At 46.5% G+C, this 20,610-nt stretch overlaps 1 pseudogene; it reads right to left on the bottom strand.

The window, feature by feature from the left end:
* Positions 1–918: 918 nt before the first annotated feature.
* Positions 919–1,124, bottom strand: LOC142261398 (U2 spliceosomal RNA; annotated as a pseudogene).
* Between the last annotated feature and the right edge of the window lie 19,486 nt (positions 1,125–20,610).

Here is a 20,610-nt window from a genome sequence, read left to right as displayed (position 1 = left end):
CACCAAGCAGGAATAGATACATTAGCCCACCATCCCACCCAAAGTGCAACTTCTGCTGCGCAGCTGGCTTTCTAGGCAGCAGCGCTATTGTGATGTCAGCGGGGGACATTGTGACAAGCCAGTGTTCCGTCACTTCATGTTGTGCACTGTTCAAACGGAAAATACATCAACAGGCAGACTACAGAAAAGCTTACTGACAAAGGATAGAGAGGGGCTTTCTCAGAGGGCTTTTTACAGTTTGTCTATTCCCAATTAGCCGTTTAAGTATGCTTAATGAAAGTACTAATTCTTTCATAGGCCGCCCATTCTTAGTATTTGACGTTCCTTATATTGCGGTATCAGGCTTCGCAGCAGGTTGCAAAACATTCATCACCCATGACTGTCCCCAATTGGGCTCAGAAGCTAAATGTCTATCATGACCTCTCTTTTTGAAAGTCCAAGAGCAAGCAAACTCTTCCTCCAGGAGAGGGAGCCAACAGATCACTAAAGACATCATCATTGCTCAAAGAAAACACCGAAAAACAATGGAAGCTTTAATTGGAGTGGAATCTGATAGACAGCACCTGATGCCAAGTCTGCATCTTCTAACACCTGCAGTCACTGCAGCAGCTGAATCCAATGTGTCCAAAAGGGATCTATTCTATTCAATTGCAAATGATCTAGATAAGACTGAGAATAAGATACTGCACGGGACATAGCAGAGTTGGTCAAGTTGAGTGGAGATGAGTTTGCTATTTGGCACAGCTTTTGCATCAATAAAGCAAGTAAAAGGTGTGAAAGATAAAAAAAAAGGGTGAAAGTGTGAAAAGTGAATTGGCCAAATTGAGGTGCATATAAAGTTTTTGCTTTCTTTCAATTCACTAATGAGGCTCATTTGAATCAGGTGAATTGAGTTCTGCTTTTGGAAACTCGGTTAAGAAGGGGTGCACCGGTCCTGGAGGTACTGCAATACCAGGTCAATGCGTGGAGTGGACAGAGCAAGATTTTTTCCATCTCCTTGTTCTAAAAATCCATTTAATATATGGTCCCTAGAGAGGGGACGTATCAGATATTAAACTGATAAGAACAGATTTAATTTTTTTTTTTTCTGTTTATCAGTAGGACTTCAAAATAACAAAGGTGATCGCCTCCCGTTGCCTGGGAACCGTCCAGGCACAAGAGGGCTATGTGTCACCAGAAGGCGCACACACTCCCTCAAGGCCGGCAGACGTGCAATCCCAGGCACCTTCCAGTACCGACCAAGGTAGCGTCCTCCGAAACTACACTTGATCTTAGCCAAAAGGCTGAGAAGCTATAACCCGAATTGGTTACGGCCTTGAGTGGCACCCTGGCCTATACCGGACACATCTTAGGGAGAGGGAGACAAACCCACGCCTACAGAAGACATTTTGTCACCCAAGCCAAACCCTTGAAAAGGCTGTTTTGCAGAGCAAAAACAAGGAGAATGGTACTTTTTGCAGCCGCCGCCCACTGCAATGAATCTGAATAACTCCTCCTTTTGGGCACAAGCACCTCCCCTCCCCCTTGCAGTCTTTCCAATTCATGATACAAAAAGACGGACGGACAGGACAGGACCATCTGCCTGACTTTCCGTCACTGCCACCCTTTGCCATCCTTGCCCGTAGAAAGCCCTTTCATCATCCCCAAACCCTAATCTTTTCCCTTCCCTTCCCAGCTGCGTCTCACTCCCTTTCATTAGGAAGTGAGCGCAGCCTTTTCTCCGTTCTGCACATGCGCGACGTTAAACACAAATGCGCAGGCGTGCGTTCCATTAGCCTCACTGCATTCCACTCCCATACAGGAAGTGGGCACAGCTATTACTACGGTCGCACATAAAAGAACCCACGGCCACCACTGCACATAGCTGACTCCACCACAGGACACCCACTTCTACACCAACGCAGGTAAGACAGGATCGGCACCTCTATGCTCCCGTTACAATCAGGCTCAGTCACCATGTGATAACGCTCTCAACTCTTTAGTTGCAGGCTCCCCTTGCTTCACCTCCACTGGCTGTGCTGCCATTTCCTCTCCCACCTGGAAGTTATACTTTATTCCACTATTTTCCTGTTTCTCTCTTCCCCCTTTTCCCATAACCTACTTTTATCTGCATTTGTGGGGTATCTATATGCTATTTACATCATAGTTTTATTCATTAATATGGAAGGGAAGAGTGCCCATGAGAGTGTTGAACTGCGGAGAGCAAAAGATTAAGCTGCTCCGATTTGCCACCATTGATAAGCTGTTCTCAGTAGATACACATGCTATCCAAACAGCAGCATCCACCATTGCTTCAGCCCACCCATTCAGTGACAGCTCACCAAGTCAGCCAGAGGAGTGGTGTAAGGAATTACACGTAGGCACTGACTCCACACCTTCACATCACAAGAAGGGGGTCTACAGGCTAGTGCAAGAATACGAGCAAGTCTTCAGCAAACATCCGCTAGACTTTTGAAAAATAAAAGGGGTCAAACACTACATCCCCACAAGTGCACACCCACCCATCAAAGAGAGATATAAGCCAAATCTACCTGCACATTACCAGTGTACCAAGGACATGTTGAGCAACATGAAGGAGGCTGGGGTTATCCGTGACAGTTGTAGCCTCTGGGCAGCTCCGTTGGTCCTGTTAAAGAAGAAGGACAGCACCACTCCCCTGTATTGAGGAATAGCTAGCTGCATTGACAACTGCAAATTATTTTTCTACCCTTGATCTCACTAGTCACTATTGGCAAGTGTCCGTTGCTGAGGCAGACCGGAAGAAGACCGCCTTTGCCACCCCGATGGGTCTCTGCGAGTTCAAAAGCATGCCCTTCGAGCTGTGCAATTTGCCAGGAACCTTCCAGAGGCTGATGGAATGCTGCTTGGGACACCGAAACTTTGAAACGGTACTGCTATACCTTTATGATGTTATTGTTTATTCTAACGCAAACAAGATTTTAGGGTGTATAAAAAGGGAGATTAGATCCGATGATCCCAACGTATTGTTACCCCTCTATAAATCACTTGTAAGGCCACATCTGGAATATGGGGTAAAGTCCTGAGCAGGTTGATAACCATTGGTTTGAGCATGGTAGGGTGTAGTACGCATCTTCCTGCATCGGTAAAAGCTGCAGAAGTCCTTGAAGATTTCCGCTTCAAAGGCAGTGCCTTGATCTGTGAGGACTCTCTCTGAGTAGCCATGAGGTCTGCATAAGTGTGCTTGGAAGACCTTCGCTGCAGTATGGGCCATTAGATCTTTGACTTGTACCACAACCATAAATCTCGAGTAGTTGTCTACCATCGTAAGTGCATACGTGAGCTCACCTCGATATTCTGCAACAAAACTCCCTTTTTCGATTTCAGTTTCAGCAAACACTCCTCTTCCTGTAGAAAATATTTATCATTACCTAAGACAGTCATTCTAATGCATGACAATATTAAGGCAATTTAGTTAAAACTTGTTTTAACTCACCTTTAAGGGGATTGATGTATTTCATGGTCAATCCAGGTTTGTCAGTGATGGCACTGACATAATGTATGGCGTCTTTTTCGGGCGTTATCCTTTGCCTTTTCATTGTGAAAATCCAGTTGCCTATATCAAAGCAAATTCTACTACTTGTAAAGTATGCAGAAAATGAAATGTAGAACATATAACATCAACTGCTTAGGAACGCATCATAGGTTAGTACTTAAAAGGATATTGTCATGTTCTAGTCATAATGCAAGCTGGACATTTTTCATGTTACCCTGTAATCGCCGGCCTGTTCTAATGCTCACAAGCCAAGATATAGGCTCAGCTGCTAAGGCTTCCCTCTGCCTTCTGAATGAAAATTGAATATGTCTGGCTCACTGTGTATATAGCAGGTGCTCAGAAAAAATAAGAGTTAATTCAATAGAAATAGCTCTGGCACACTATAGTGATCAATAACGTAAGAAAAGAACTCTTAGAATGCTGAAAATTCTTTATTTGTGCAAAAGGATAATTCATCCAACGTTTCGAGCTTGTTTTTAGGTCTTTATCAAGGATAAAGTTATCTAAGATCATAAAGGGTTACAAAACCATATAAACACGTAATTAGTACATAGTACAACATAACAGTACAATATATTGCTACTTGAGAGTACAATGGGTCAAATGACCATGATGCACATACAAAAAAATTTTCCAAAGCCATAGTGAAAACATTTGTACTGAGGAAAGAAAATTTCCACATGACCTATCTGGAGAAACATTCTGGATCAAACAACCAAAAATAGTCAAGCAGGTAAATACACACCTATATGGATAACAGGATGATATGTGTTCAATTGTATAGCGTCATTGCCATTAAGGTACAAATGGAAAACTTGCAATCCTATATAGTGAAGGAAATGAACACATATCATATCAAAGAACACAGGAACATGGGTGTGAGAAAAACCTCAATGTTTATACTTTGTTCTTTATAATGGTGTGAACATGTATATGTCTCAGTACCTTATGAACTTGAGAATTCTAGTGAGTAGATGATGAAAGCCTATTCCAGAACTGGAATCGGTAAATAATTGTAGGTGGAATCTAAATGAAAAGATGGTACAAGTGTTATCATGACACGTGGGCTATAACACAATGGACCGTGTGACAAAGAAGAAAGGAGAGAAAGAAGAGGAAGAAAATGGAACTACCTGTAACATTACGTGATAGTCACTGGTAAGTATCACTTGACAATTCAGGTGAAAAAGGATTCCTTTATTAAAGGGTTCTCAGTCGCCTCAGGATCATGAAATACTAGGGTAAATGATATGAGAATGGGTAAGAAGCACCACTAAAGGAAATATGAGATGCAGGACATATATCTATAAACCCCTGAACTACATGATAGAAATAAAAAGAAGAAAAAAGAAAAAAAAGAAGAAAGAAGAAGAACACATAGAATGCGGAAAGAGAATGGGTACAACTACCTGAGTTACTGCAGGGAGGCCCCTGGTAGGTATTGTGAGGGTTAGTGGAATTCCTTCACTGAAGGGTTCTCAGTTGCCTCAGGTTCGTGAAAAATGCTATAGACAAATAATGCCCGGAGAAAAGGGGTTCATATACAGCGAATAATGGTAATACAAGGTACATGTGTCCCATGTAATAGTATAAATATATATATATTGTACTAAGCTCTACACCAGAAATAGAAAGTAGTCCCTCTGCCTTCTGTCTAGGTGCCCTGAGTTATGTCCTGTAAACTGTCACAGTGACCTAGACACACATGTGTAGTAGGGGAATATCCCTGCTGAGATGCCAGTGCTAGAGCACTCGTTTGCTGTGGAGTTGAACGCTATGTGAGCAGTTCTTACCTTCAATGAGCAGAAGTCTCTTTTTTCAGATTTCAATATCTCTGTGGGTATCTGGCAGAAATATGGAATACTCTTTACTGCTAAGACCCTGTACACCACTCCCACTAAAGGGGGCTTTACACGCTGCGACATCGCTAATGCGGAGTCGTTGCGGTCACGGAATTTGTGACGCACATCCGGCCGCATTAGCGATGTTGCTGCGTGTGATACCGATGAGCGATTTTGCATCGTTGCAAAAACGTGCAAAATCGCTCATCGGTGACATGGGTCTCCATTCTCGATTATCGTTACTGCAGCAGTAACGATGTAGTTCGTCGCTCCTGCGGTAGCACACATCGCTCCGTGTGACACCGCAGAAACGAGGAACCTCTCCTTACCTGCCTCCCAGCCGCTATGAGGAAGGAAGGAGGTGGGCGGGATGTTCCGGCCACTCATCTCCGCCCCTCCGCTGCTATTGGGCGGTCGCTCAGTGACGTCGCTGTGACGCCGCACGGACCGCCCCCTTAGAAAGGAGGCGGTTCGCCGGACACAGCGACGTCGCCGGGCAGGTAAGTATGTGTGACGGGTCTGGTCGGTGTTGTGCGGCATGGGCAGCGATTTGCCCGTGTCGCGCAACAGATGGGGGCGGGTACCCACACTAGCGATATCGGGACCGATATCGCAGTGTGTAAAGTAGCCTTTAGTCACATGACCAAGACTGTATCTGTGTCCCTACAACAAACTTGAGACAAATGTGTGTGTGAGCCTGCATTGTGGGGTATATATAATATATTATAGAGCTGGGAAGGATCATTCTAAGCAGTGAGCTGTTCCAGTATTTGTAGGAAAATACCCAGTAGAAGCATCAAACACAGCACCAATACCTCCCATCAGTATTCCACCACAGTGCCATGTAACCCATGCCCTACACTCCCATCTACACCAATACTATACAGGCACAAACTAGTATATCTGACTAAAAGCCCCCAAAATATGAAGAACGGCCTATAGTTGAGTGTGGATATAAAATCTATGTGAGCAGAGCTAGAATAGAAATCACTGATCGCATTGAAGTCATTCTGACCATAAATCACCATGATATCAAGGTGAGGAGTTGTGTGTTACTGCTGGGAGGAAAGGGTTAACAGTGGAATATTAAGGTGCATTTCTGTGTGCAGTGTTACTAGTCAATGTAACAATTCAGTATGAGCTGCTCTTGGTGCCGGGGGAGGGAGATGCTCTCCTGAGCAAGATAGATGGGGAATGAACATGATATCTATATAGTGTAAGGCAGGGGGTCTCAAACCAGGTGATCATGTCTGATCAACTGGTTACATTATGTCTGATTACCTTGTCTAACAGTTTTTTCTCCCCTTTCTTTACCTTCCAGGTTCCCATAGTCACGTGAAATATCCCTGTTGCACTTGATTACGGCTCACTATTCACTATAGGATGTCTTATATCTAACATCACACTCTCACCCATCAGCACTCTATAGGTTTGTATAAGGTATGTGCTTACACATCCGGTCCTCCATAGGTATTTCCACTTATGTAACACTATCCCTATGATCACTCATAACTCATACCCTTGTAGTCAATTACAGCCTCCTCTCTCCCCCCTCCCCTTCTCCCTTTCCATCTATAATTTTGCCAGTACAATATTAGTTTACATTAGGCACACACTCACATATTCCTTTCCTTAGTGATTTATTGTAATTCACATTCACATACAATTCTCTATGCCTGCCCCATTACTACATTCATACCTACTTGACCCTATCCTGATACCCCTTGTCTCACCTTGTTGGTCCCTACACCTGTTATCATGTCCTTTCCTGTGTCTGTCTTGTCACACAACACATTTTAGCATATAACTTGTGCTCCTTATTACCTGTCCTGCCTATTAGAATTATGTCCATTATGTCCATGCATGGCCCAATGAATCAAGTCTGTACTTCATATTCATGGTTTAAGCCTTTGGGTTCCAATGTGCCCAGAGTATATATCCAGAAAGATTCCCTTTCTTTGAGCTTCCTAATTCTATTGCCTCCTCTGCGTATGGCTTGGACATGTTCGATGACTTGGAATCTTAATTGGATCACTGTGTGATTATGCGTCACAAAATGGTGTGGGACTGGTAATAGAATCTGCTTACAATGTATTGTTGACTTGTGTTTAGCTCAAAGAAAGAGAATCTTTCTGGATATGTACTCTGGGCACATTAGAACCCAAGGGCTTAAACCGTGAATATGAAGTAAAGACTTGATTCATTGGGCCGTGCACCATGTCACCAAGTGTCCAATTGCATTGTCCAATGGCTCACAATGGTTATGCGTTTTCATTGGATGGATAATCGAAGCCATGTTTTTTTCCTTTCTGTTGGGTTTGTTGTGTGAGTAGCCTATAGGATTAAGTTGGTTACCGCAGGCAGTGGATTTAACTTCCTGTCTTTGGTCCAGTGGTAGATGGATTGTCTGGTCTATGAGCTGTTATTGGTTTGAATGCAGGTGAATGCCCATGGGCTGCTTATGACTGTGTAAAATAGTATTGATTCATGATGGATTTCAGACTACATGTAGATATCTTCAGTCTTTCTATCCACATCATTTAAATGAACATTATCCATGCAGCTTGAAATTCATCCAATAAGAGAAGCAACCTTGTACAACCAATCTGATAAGGGCACAGTATATCCTAAGGGAAGGTTATGGCTATAAAAGGGGACTTCTTGGAGTCACCAGGTTGTTGATGGATGTTGCATGATCTAGTCTAAGCTCTTAAGAGCTGGCTAGGGGATCAGAACCAGGATGCCTTGTGGACTCGGTCTAGGGACTTTGGCTTCAACTAGAGGATCACTTGGCTACATGGCTTCAATCTAGGGGCTTCAATTCCGATTGGAGATCATAACCGCAATCTAGGGATTTCGACTCCGGCTGCCAGGATTATACCATATCATCATACCAGAGACTACTTAAGGAAGAAACCCAGGTTGGACAATTTTGTCACCTGGCTACAGACTTTGCAGACCTCAGCCAGCTTCCTAAATCTGGCGCTATTCTATTGTCGGTGGGTGCCCGACAAATTACACAGCTATGTCAAATTTTGGTTTATGAAACTTCAAATCCAGTGACTGATTATTATGTTTTCTAATGTCCTGATTTAAAAAAAAAAATAAATATTTTTTTTTAACCATCAAATATTGATTTTGTACAATCCATGTGTGAAGTTACATACAAGTGACATGAACAAGAAAAATACTTATTGTAACCAAAAATATTCACAATTTTATATATAAAATACATTTATTTATTGTACAGTCATTCTGCAACTTTATTAGAAATTTATTCTTGCACTTTTTCCTTTTCTCTAGATCCCCCTTTTCTCTTATAGAAGGCCTGTGGATCTTCTCTGTGAAGCATCCGGCAATCATGTTCACGTTTCATTTACTTTGGTATCGTCGTTCCATCTCCTTGATATTCCGATGAAAACCTTCTTGTTCTTCCCACCAGCACCAAGGTTTTCAGACAAGTAGTCCAAATAGGAATGTAAAAAATGTAACTTCAAATTCATTAGACAACCCAAGGCTTTGAAACGTTTCAGCATGTTCTCCACGATGGACTTAAATTTTGATTCTTTGTTGTTACCTAGAAACGTATTTATTGCTTCTTTCAAAGAGTCCCAAGCCCTTTTTTCAACAGTTTTCATTATTGTTTAAAACACGTCATCCTTCATTCATGGGTTTCTGAATATCCGAACCCACAAAAATGCTTTTGTGCTGCCCCTGTGCCAGCAGCCGCCGTTGGTCGGATCCAGACCTTCTAAGAGAGTGGCTCGACCCGGGGGTCTCGCGGACATGTCGAATAAAAGGAGGAATGTAGATGTATGGGCTAGGCCGTATTAAGTTTGTGACGCCACCAACGGTGTGTGGTGAGGTGGGACACCACCGCTGCCGTTATGGGATACCCGGGAGAGATGTAGTGGCAGCTGGATGTTAACCCCTCCGTGTGTAGGGATGATTGCCCCGGGGCCCAGTGTCTTTGTGCAGGGTATGGTGATGGCAAGGGCCGGCGCGCCTGAGCAAGCAGGGGGATGTTTGGTTACTCACAGTAAATGAATCACACGAGTCTTTCGGTAAACCAAAGGTGCTGGTGGCCTGCCGCCCCGGCCGGTTGCATTCAGGTCCCCCACCCAGGCTGGTGGTCGCTGTCCTTTACTCTGCACTTGTTTTTGTGTATGGTGGACTGCCTGGTCTGGAACTCAGGAGTCCGCTCCCGGCTGGATATGGCCTAAGGAGCCGTGCCCGCAGGCGCTGGCCCGTGGGATCTAAGGGCCCTGGCGGTGGCCTTATCCCTATCAGTGGGCTGTTGTCTTCTTTGAGGGACTTTAGGTGGGATAGGACCTATAATCCTGCCCTCAATCATTTAATTAGCTAGGCCGCTGGTTTCGGTCCTGGCTTCAGTGTCCTAGGTGACTAGGGTTTCAGGTCGGCTGTGTGTTTCCTAAGTGAGGAAAGGTGTTGTGCGGGGGCCTATCTGTAACTACCTGGTTTTGCCAGGGCATCACACCTTCCTTCAGACTTGATTCTGACAGTCCCTGAAACTTGGTACACAGGTACTTAAACATCTCTCCTTCTTTCAGTAGCGCTTTCACAAACAGCTTCATCAGTCCAAGCTTACAGTGGAGTGGTGGCAAGAGAACTTTAGGTGGGATCAACTAAGCTTTATGCAACAATGTTCTTGAGTCCCGGTTACAAAGATGTTCTTGTTGGCCAATTTTTTTTGCTCCAGTGAAGAGTCCTAACCTGGCTTTCCAATTCACACAAAAAGCATGTGTTCTGCCTTCTTTTACGTAATGCTGTGAATCTCTAGCATACAGCTAAACCCTAGTTCACATTTCAAATAAACAGACTGTGAAGTTCAATAGCCTTGATTTATTAGCTGGTAACGTGAACTTGATTGCAGTATACATGGAATATACAGTGAATATAGGAATATCCAAGATGCAGTTGAAGACAGAATACGGTATATCCAAGATACTGTTTTATACGGGTAAAAACTATAACAAGAAAATGATTACAGTCAGTACAGTGTTAATACAGAGTTAACATAGCATAACAGTACATGAGATGCAGTTCTTACGAGAATGTAGGTGAAAGGTCACTGCATCTGCAATACATAGAAATCTTATCTAGACAAACAAGACAGGGATGACACTAAAGGTGTAGAAGTACAATGTACAATGCATTTACTACACTCTTCCATCTAGGATTCTATCACTAACACATGTAATTTGCTTTGCTCACCGGATTACACTAGGCAGGGGTGAATGTACAGAGAGGTAAGTCGGCATGTCCTTTCCTGACAAATCCAAAGAAAAAATGGCTGCAGGCTTCTTCTCAGCTCAGGGAGGCATTCCTTACCCAGAATACCTTTAGCTTAAAGGGAAACTCAGCAATTCAAAAGAATAACAATGACCTCTAGGGATTGTAACAGAAATTTCAATGAATGACTATTAGCAGGCTGCCATGAGGCAGAACAGCATGGGTATTTAATATATCCTCCTTGCTGCCCAAGAAGCAATGAGAACATTTTTAGACCACCACATATTGACCATCCATGCTCCTTGTAGTTAAGTTTCTTGAGAATAAAGTCTAAATTCTCACAGCTTTCTTCCAAGTGCATAGCTTGTGTGACGCCCTGGACTAGCCAGGTAGTCACAAACACAAAATCACACACACCCCCTCCCCTGGATAGTCTACATCAGTCACACAAAATCCTTGTTGCCTCCTCCAGGCTCTGATGTCCACACCAGGTGGGGCGGAGCCAGGCGGTTGGCCCCACCCACCGAGGAGTTCACAGGCCCGGAGGCGGGAAAAAGCAGTTAGTTTAGTTTTGTAGTGGAAAGTGAGAGGACAGAAACTGTTAGTGTCTGGGTAGGAGCCCAGGCACTGTCAGCAAGGTCGGCAGACGGTGGTGGCCGTCTGCAGGAGGTGGTACAAGTCAGCTGAACCGTAGGACCGGGGACGGGCGGTGACCTGAGGGGAACTGAACCGGTGAGCGGATCTGTACCAAGCACAAAGGCAGGGCCATTGGACCCTGACCAGGCTAGGAGCCGCCGACAATGGTCAAATCCGAGAGTGACCGGAATCCCAGGGGTTCCCTAACACCCAAGACCCGACAGAAGGCAACCGTCCACACCGTGAGGATAAAAAGCCACCGCCATAGGCTAGAGATCCAAGGGCCAGCGCCTGCGGGCAAACGGGCTCCCTCGGTACGTACACCCCAGCCATCCAGCCTCCCCGTACCGCCACCGGGCCCCGGGATCACCAACCCCTACCCACGGAGGGGGAACCAACATCCTAGCTGCTCCCTGCCATCGCTCCCGGGATCCCCGTCACCAGCAGTGGTGGTGCCCATTATCACCACGACCTGTGGGTGACGTCACTAACTATCTCCCCAAACAAACCACCCCCTTTTCACTCGTGGGCGAGGAGCGCTGCTCGAGTCCCCGGATCTGGCCCTCCGCTCGAGCCACCGAGCAGCAGCAGCAGCAGAAGTCCCCGAACCCGAGCGTAGCGTGCGTGGCCCCTCTGCCCGCGACAAATGCCCTACACACACTGAAGAATACTTACTGCCATTGAGCAGTAGCACAGCTTTCAGACTTTTTGGATGAAACAATGACGTGTCTCCACTCGCTCACATTGTACTTAATGTTACATTTTCCATCAGCACAGGAACATCGCTTGAATACACTAGAGCACCATCTTCAGAAAAGTATGGAGGGAATCTTTTCAGAATTCTAACCTTTTGGAAACCTATTGTCACGCTCTCCGGGTCCCCTGCTCTGCCCCCCGGCTCACCTGCCACGCTCCCCGGCTTCCCTGCTTCGCTCCCCGGCTCCTCTGGCAGACATCCCCCGCTCCACGGTCTCCAGCCTCCACCACCTGCGGTCCCCAGGCGGCCCGGTCCCCGCTCCCGGCGCCCGTCGGCAGCCCTGCTCCAGGCCGGCTCCCCTGCTTCCTATACACCGCTCCCTGCCCTGGCTTCTGGCACCCGGGCCTCGCGCATGCGCATTAGGGCGCGCGCGCGGTCATTGACCCTCTCTTAAAGGGCCAGCGTCCACTGACAGGAAATTGAACACACAGGTACAGGGTATAAAGGGGTTTAATGTCCAAGTGGGCGGGGCCTGTTCTTCGTGTTTCCTAAGCTAGGAGTCAGGTCTCCTTGTGTCTCTGTGATATACTTACCTATCTCTCTTCTAGAGCCGCTCCTGCCTCGCCATCCGGTCCTGCCGATTCCCGAACCCCGAACGCTGACTATCTGCCATCCCGTCAGTCCGTACCATCTCTGATCCCTGTGGTGACCCGTCCTCTCGCTCCATCGGTTCCGGACTCTGCCTGACATCTCGGCCTCCGAACCTGAGCTCCGTCACCCGGACTACCATCAGTGACTCCGTGGTCCCAGGGACTTCTCCATTCCACTCTTTTGCACGGACTGTCCTGCTACCCGTAGTGCTCCGGCTACCGGACCCCTTGCCTTCATTAAGGTGTTCGGCCCAGTGGATCCACCTCCTGGGTCTGCCCGTCCACCTGGCCCTAACACCTATAGAATCAGTGTTTGTGAAAAAACTGTACGTGATGATAATTTTTCAATATTTTTACTGAGTCCAATGATCGAAAGTATGAAAAAAATCACATCTTTCAAAAATTTTTACCCTTGGAAACCTGTGTTATTATTACTATGCACGAGCCCTAAATTGTCTGAAAAACAACAAATATGCTGGTTGGATAGACCTTGACCCCACAATTCAACGGCCACAATTAAGGAGAAAAGTGCTAAGAGAGTTAAATTTGCCCCTGAAATAACCCATGATACGGGCCAAGGAGGGACACACCATTTTGATCCGAAAATAGCCCAACACCATGAGAGACGGGCAAATCCGTGAAAAGACAAAGTTCCAAGCTACAACTGACGCAGGATCTACAGCACATACGCCCATTGTAATTGTTCATGATTTCCGGCCACTACGCATTTCAGCCTTCAGGGACCTGGTAATTCGAATGCTATGTCCAGGAGTAGAGATGAGCGAACCGGTCCCGGTTCGGCTCGAGGTCGGTTCGCCAAACGGAGCTCCCGTTCGAGTTCGGCTCGTCGAACGTTCGACGAACCGAACTCGAGCCAATAGGAAACAATGGCAGGCAATCACAAACACAGTAAAACACCTAGAAAACACCCTCAAAGGTGTCCAAAAGGTGACAAACAACTCACAACACAACACAAACACATGGGAAAGTGACAAGGACATATACTCATGCGAAAACAAAACAGCTGGACAAGGAAAAGAGGAGGACACACAGATATAGGCATGGCACGCCATTCTAAAATCATGTAAAACACCGCAAGGTGACTCCAAGCGGAGTCTCCCTTTTTTCCAAAAATTGGGCCCCACACACACCCACCCCTTCAGTGGCAGCAGTTGTGCCCCAGTTGTACACTTCACAGCTACATTTGCATCAAGCACATTCAAAAATACGCTATTCTTAACCGTCCCCAGGATGACACCGGGGTAGGTAGCAAAGTCTTTCCTGATCCCAGCTCTGTTCATCTTGGCTTCTTTTAAAAACACAGCAAGCAAGGGTTACTCCAAGCGGAGTCTCCCTTTTTTCCAAAAATTGGGCCACACAGACACCCACCCCATCAGTGGCAGCACTTGGGCCCTAGTTGCAAACAGGATGTTTTGATTTGCATCAAGCAAATTCAAAAATACGCCATAATTAACCGTCCCCAGGATGACACCGGGGTAGGTAGCAAAGTCTTTCCTGATCCCAGCTCTGTTCATCTTGGCTTCTTTTAAAAACACAGCAAGCAAGGGTTACTCCAAGCGGAGTCTCCCTTTTTTCCAAAAATTGGGCCACACAGACACCCACCCCATCAGTGGCAGCACTTGGGCCCTAGTTGCAAACAGGATGTTTTGATTTGCATCAAGCAAATTCAAAAATACGCCATAATTAACCGTCCCCAGGATGACACCGGGGTAGGTAGCAAAGTCTTTCCTGATCCCAGCTCTGTTCATCTTGGCTTCTTTTAAAAACACAGCAAGCAAGGGTTACTCCAAGCGGAGTCTCCCTTTTTTCCAAAAATTGGGCCACACAGACACCCACCCCATCAGTGGCAGGACTTGGGCCCTAGTTGCAAACAGGATGTTTTGATTTGCATCAAGCACATTCAAAAATACGCCATTCTTATCCGTCCCCAGGATGACACCGGGGTAGGTAGATAAAGTCTTTGCTGACCCATGACTTGTTCATCTTGGCTTCTTTTAAAAACACAGCAAGGAAGGGTTACTCCAAGCGGAGTCTCCCTTTTTTCCAAAAATTGGGCCACACAGACACCCACCCCATCAGTGGCAGCACTTGGGCCCTAGTTGCAAACAGGATGTTTTGATTTGCATCAAGCACATTCAAAAATACGCCATAATTAACCGTCCCCAGGATGACACCGGGGTAGGTAGCAAAGTCTTTCCTGATCCCAGCTCTGTTCATCTTGGCTTCTTTTAAAAACACAGCAAGCAAGGGTTACTCCAAGCGGAGTCTCCCTTTTTTCCAAAAATTGGGCCACACAGACACCCACCCCATCAGTGGCAGCACTTGGGCCCTAGTTGCAAACAGGATGTTTTGATTTGCATCAAGCACATTCAAAAATACGCCATAATTAACCGTCCCCAGGATGACACCGGGGTAGGTAGCAAAGTCTTTCCTGATCCCAGCTCTGTTCATCTTGGCTTCTTTTAAAAACACAGCAAGCAAGGGTTACTCCAAGCGGAGTCTCCCTTTTTTCCAAAAATTGGGCCACACAGACACCCACCCCATCAGTGGCAGCACTTGGGCCCTAGTTGCAAACAGGATGTTTTGATTTGCATCAAGCACATTCAAAAATACGCCATAATTAACCGTCCCCAGGATGACACCGGGGTAGGTAGCAAAGTCTTTCCTGATCCCAGCTCTGTTCATCTTGGCTTCTTTTAAAAACACAGCAAGCAAGGGTTACTCCAAGCGGAGTCTCCCTTTTTTCCAAAAATTGGGCCCCACACACACCCACCCCTTCAGTGGCAGCAGTTGTGCCCCAGTTGTACACTTCACAGCTACATTTGCATCAAGCACATTCAAAAATACGCTATTCTTAACCGTCCCCAGGATGACACCGGGGTAGGTAGCAAAGTCTTTCCTGATCCCAGCTCTGTTCATCTTGGCTTCTTTTAAAAACACAGCAAGCAAGGGTTACTCCAAGCGGAGTCTCCCTTTTTTCCAAAAATTGGGCCACACAGACACCCACCCCATCAGTGGCAGCACTTGGGCCCTAGTTGCAAACAGGATGTTTTGATTTGCATCAAGCACATTCAAAAAGACGCCATAATTAACCGTCCCCAGGATGACACCGGGGTAGGTAGCAAAGTCTTTCCTGATCCCAGCTCTGTTCATCTTGGCTTCTTTTAAAAACACAGCAAGCAAGGGTTACTCCAAGCGGAGTCTCCCTTTTTTCCAAAAATTGGGCCACACAGACACCCACCCCATCAGTGGCAGCACTTGGGCCCTAGTTGCAAACAGGATGTTTTGATTTGCATCAAGCACATTCAAAAATACGCCATAATTAACCGTCCCCAGGATGACACCGGGGTAGGTAGCAAAGTCTTTCCTGATCCCAGCTCTGTTCATCTTGGCTTCTTTTAAAAACACAGCAAGCAAGGGTTACTCCAAGCGGAGTCTCCCTTTTTTCCAAAAATTGGGCCCCACACACACCCACCCCTTCAGTGGCAGCAGTTGTGCCCCAGTTGTACACTTCACAGCTACATTTGCATCAAGCACATTCAAAAATACGCTATTCTTAACCGTCCCCAGGATGACACCGGGGTAGGTAGCAAAGTCTTTCCTGATCCCAGCTCTGTTCATCTTGGCTTCTTTTAAAAACACAGCAAGCAAGGGTTACTCCAAGCGGAGTCTCCCTTTTTTCCAAAAATTGGGCCACACAGACACCCACCCCATCAGTGGCAGCACTTGGGCCCTAGTTGCAAACAGGATGTTTTGATTTGCATCAAGCACATTCAAAAATACGCCATAATTAACCGTCCCCAGGATGACACCGGGGTAGGTAGCAAAGTCTTTCCTGATCCCAGCTCTGTTCATCTTGGCTTCTTTTAAAAACACAGCAAGCAAGGGTTACTCCAAGCGGAGTCTCCCTTTTTTCCAAAAATTGGGCCACACAGACACCCACCCCATCAGTGGCAGCACTTGGGCCCTAGTTGCAAACAGGATGTTTTGATTTGCATCAAGCACATTCAAAAATACGCCATAATTAACCGTCCCCAGGATGACACCGGGGTAGGTAGCAAAGTCTTTCCTGATCCCAGCTCTGTTCATCTTGGCTTCTTTTAAAAACACAGCAAGCAAGGGTTACTCCAAGCGGAGTCTCCCTTTTTTCCAAAAATTGGGCCACACAGACACCCACCCCATCAGTGGCAGCACTTGGGCCCTAGTTGCAAACAGGATGTTTTGATTTGCATCAAGCACATTCAAAAATACGCCATAATTAACCGTCCCCAGGATGACACCGGGGTAGGTAGCAAAGTCTTTCCTGATCCCAGCTCTGTTCATCTTGGCTTCTTTTAAAAACACAGCAAGCAAGGGTTACTCCAAGCGGAGTCTCCCTTTTTTCCAAAAATTGGGCCCCACACACACCCACCCCTTCAGTGGCAGCAGTTGTGCCCCAGTTGTACACTTCACAGCTACATTTGCATCAAGCACATTCAAAAATACGCTATTCTTAACCGTCCCCAGGATGACACCGGGGTAGGTAGCAAAGTCTTTCCTGATCCCAGCTCTGTTCATCTTGGCTTCTTTTAAAAACACAGCAAGCAAGGGTTACTCCAAGCGGAGTCTCCCTTTTTTCCAAAAATTGGGCCACACAGACACCCACCCCATCAGTGGCAGCACTTGGGCCCTAGTTGCAAACAGGATGTTTTGATTTGCATCAAGCACATTCAAAAAGACGCCATAATTAACCGTCCCCAGGATGACACCGGGGTAGGTAGCAAAGTCTTTCCTGATCCCAGCTCTGTTCATCTTGGCTTCTTTTAAAAACACAGCAAGCAAGGGTTACTCCAAGCGGAGTCTCCCTTTTTTCCAAAAATTGGGCCACACAGACACCCACCCCATCAGTGGCAGCACTTGGGCCCTAGTTGCAAACAGGATGTTTTGATTTGCATCAAGCACATTCAAAAATACGCCATAATTAACCGTCCCCAGGATGACACCGGGGTAGGTAGCAAAGTCTTTCCTGATCCCAGCTCTGTTCATCTTGGCTTCTTTTAAAAACACAGCAAGCAAGGGTTACTCCAAGCGGAGTCTCCCTTTTTTCCAAAAATTGGGCCCCACACACACCCACCCCTTCAGTGGCAGCAGTTGTGCCCCAGTTGTACACTTCACAGCTACATTTGCATCAAGCACATTCAAAAATACGCTATTCTTAACCGTCCCCAGGATGACACCGGGGTAGGTAGCAAAGTCTTTCCTGATCCCAGCTCTGTTCATCTTGGCTTCTTTTAAAAACACAGCAAGCAAGGGTTACTCCAAGCGGAGTCTCCCTTTTTTCCAAAAATTGGGCCACACAGACACCCACCCCATCAGTGGCAGCACTTGGGCCCTAGTTGCAAACAGGATGTTTTGATTTGCATCAAGCACATTCAAAAATACGCCATAATTAACCGTCCCCAGGATGACACCGGGGTAGGTAGCAAAGTCTTTCCTGATCCCAGCTCTGTTCATCTTGGCTTCTTTTAAAAACACAGCAAGCAAGGGTTACTCCAAGCGGAGTCTCCCTTTTTTCCAAAAATTGGGCCCCACACACACCCACCCCTTCAGTGGCAGCAGTTGTGCCCCAGTTGTACACTTCACAGCTACATTTGCATCAAGCACATTCAAAAATACGCTATTCTTAACCGTCCCCAGGATGACACCGGGGTAGGTAGCAAAGTCTTTCCTGATCCCAGCTCTGTTCATCTTGGCTTCTTTTAAAAACACAGCAAGGAAGGGTTACTCCAAGCGGAGTCTCCCTTTTTTCCAAAAATTGGGCCACACAGACACCCACCCCATCAGTGGCAGCACTTGGGCCCTAGTTGCAAACAGGATGTTTTGATTTGCATCAAGCACATTCAAAAATACGCCATAATTAACCGTCCCCAGGATGACACCGGGGTAGGTAGCAAAGTCTTTCCTGATCCCAGCTCTGTTCATCTTGGCTTCTTTTAAAAACACAGCGAGCAAGGGTTACTCCAAGCGGAGTCTCCCTTTTTTCCAAAAATTGGGCCACACAGACACCCACCCCATCAGTGGCAGCACTTGGGCCCTAGTTGCAAACAGGATGTTTTGATTTGCATCAAGCACATTCAAAAATACGCCATAATTAACCGTCCCCAGGATGACACCGGGGTAGGTAGCAAAGTCTTTCCTGATCCCAGCTCTGTTCATCTTGGCTTCTTTTAAAAACACAGCAAGCAAGGGTTACTCCAAGCGGAGTCTCCCTTTTTTCCAAAAATTGGGCCCCACACACACCCACCCCTTCAGTGGCAGCAGTTGTGCCCCAGTTGTACACTTCACAGCTACATTTGCATCAAGCACATTCAAAAATACGCTATTCTTAACCGTCCCCAGGATGACACCGGGGTAGGTAGCAAAGTCTTTCCTGATCCCAGCTCTGTTCATCTTGGCTTCTTTTAAAAACACAGCAAGCAAGGGTTACTCCAAGCGGAGTCTCCCTTTTTTCCAAAAATTGGGCCACACAGACACCCACCCCATCAGTGGCAGCACTTGGGCCCTAGTTGCAAACAGGATGTTTTGATTTGCATCAAGCACATTCCAAATCAACAAGCATTTACTCTCCCCAGGATGACACAGGGGTAGTAAATTCCTTCTGGATCCATGACTTGTTCATTTTGATGAACGTCAGTCTGTCCACATTGTCACTGGACAGACGCGTGCGCTTATCTGTCAGCACACACCCAGCAGCACTGAATACACGTTCAGAGACAACGCTGGCAGCTGGACACGACAAAATCTCCAAGGCGTAACTGGAGAGCTCTGGCCATTTTTCTAGGTTTGAAGCCCAAAAGGAGCAAGGCTCCAGTTGCACAGTCATGGCATCGATGTTCATTTGGAGATACTCAGATACTCCTGTATCATCCTCTCCAGCCGTTGAGTATGTGTCAGACTTGTTGTCTCTGGTGGCCTTGCAAAAGAGGGTCTAAAAAAATTATGAAAAGATTCCATAAAATTGCTGTTACCGGCACCAGATACGGTCCTACTGGTACGGGTAGATTGTTGAAGATGACGAGACCGTCCCATGTTTGTCAAGTTACAACTGGGAGATTCCCTCCCTGCACCTGCACGGTTGTTTGGTGGAAAAGCCGAGCTAAGATCGAGTAACAGCTTCTGCTGATACTCCTGCAGACGTGCGTCCCTTTCTATGGCTGGAATTATGTCACAAAATTTGGACTTGTACCGGGGATCTAATAGTGTGGCAATCCAGTAGTCATCATCACTTCTAATTTTGACAATACGACTGTCATGTTGGAGGTAGTGCAACAAAAAGGCACTCATGTGTCTTGCGCAGCCATGCGGACCAAGTCCACGCTGTGTTTGTGGCATAGAGGTGCTACCCGTTCTTTCTTCCTCTGACATCTCCCCCCAACCTCTTTCAACTGAAATTTGACCAAGGTCTCCCTCATCCGCTGAGTCTTCCATGTCCATGGACAGTTCGTCCTCCATTTCTTCATGTTCTCCTGCACCTTGCTCAACATTTCGCCTGCTACTATGCGCCCTTGTCGATCCCTGTTCCCCATGGTCCCATGCCTGCTGCGTTGGTGATGATGAACGTCTGGACCTTGGTGATGTTGTTGTCCCTTGCGCATATGAATCCTCCTGTAGTTCCTCCCCTTCATGTTGTCCCACCCCCTGACTCCGAATAGTGTTTAGCGTGTGCTCCAGCATGTAAATGACTGGAATCGTCATGCTGATAATGGCATTGTCAGAGCTAAACATATTCGTCGCCATGTCGAAACTGTGCAGAAGGGTGCATAGGTCCTTGATCTGAGACCACTCCATCAGGGTGATCTGCCCCACCTCTGCATCTCGTTGGCCCAGGCTATACGTCATGACGTATTGCACCAGGGCTCTGCGGTGCTGCCACAGTCGCTGTAACATGTGGAGAGTTGAATTCCAGCGTGTCGCCACATCGCATTTCAGGCGATGAACCGGCAGGCCGAAAGACTTCTG

This window comes from Anomaloglossus baeobatrachus, unplaced genomic scaffold (genome assembly GCF_048569485.1).
Source record: "Anomaloglossus baeobatrachus isolate aAnoBae1 unplaced genomic scaffold, aAnoBae1.hap1 Scaffold_216, whole genome shotgun sequence".
Classification (NCBI taxonomy): Eukaryota; Metazoa; Chordata; class Amphibia; order Anura; family Aromobatidae; genus Anomaloglossus; species Anomaloglossus baeobatrachus.
This window is presented reverse-complemented; position numbering and strand designations above follow the sequence as displayed.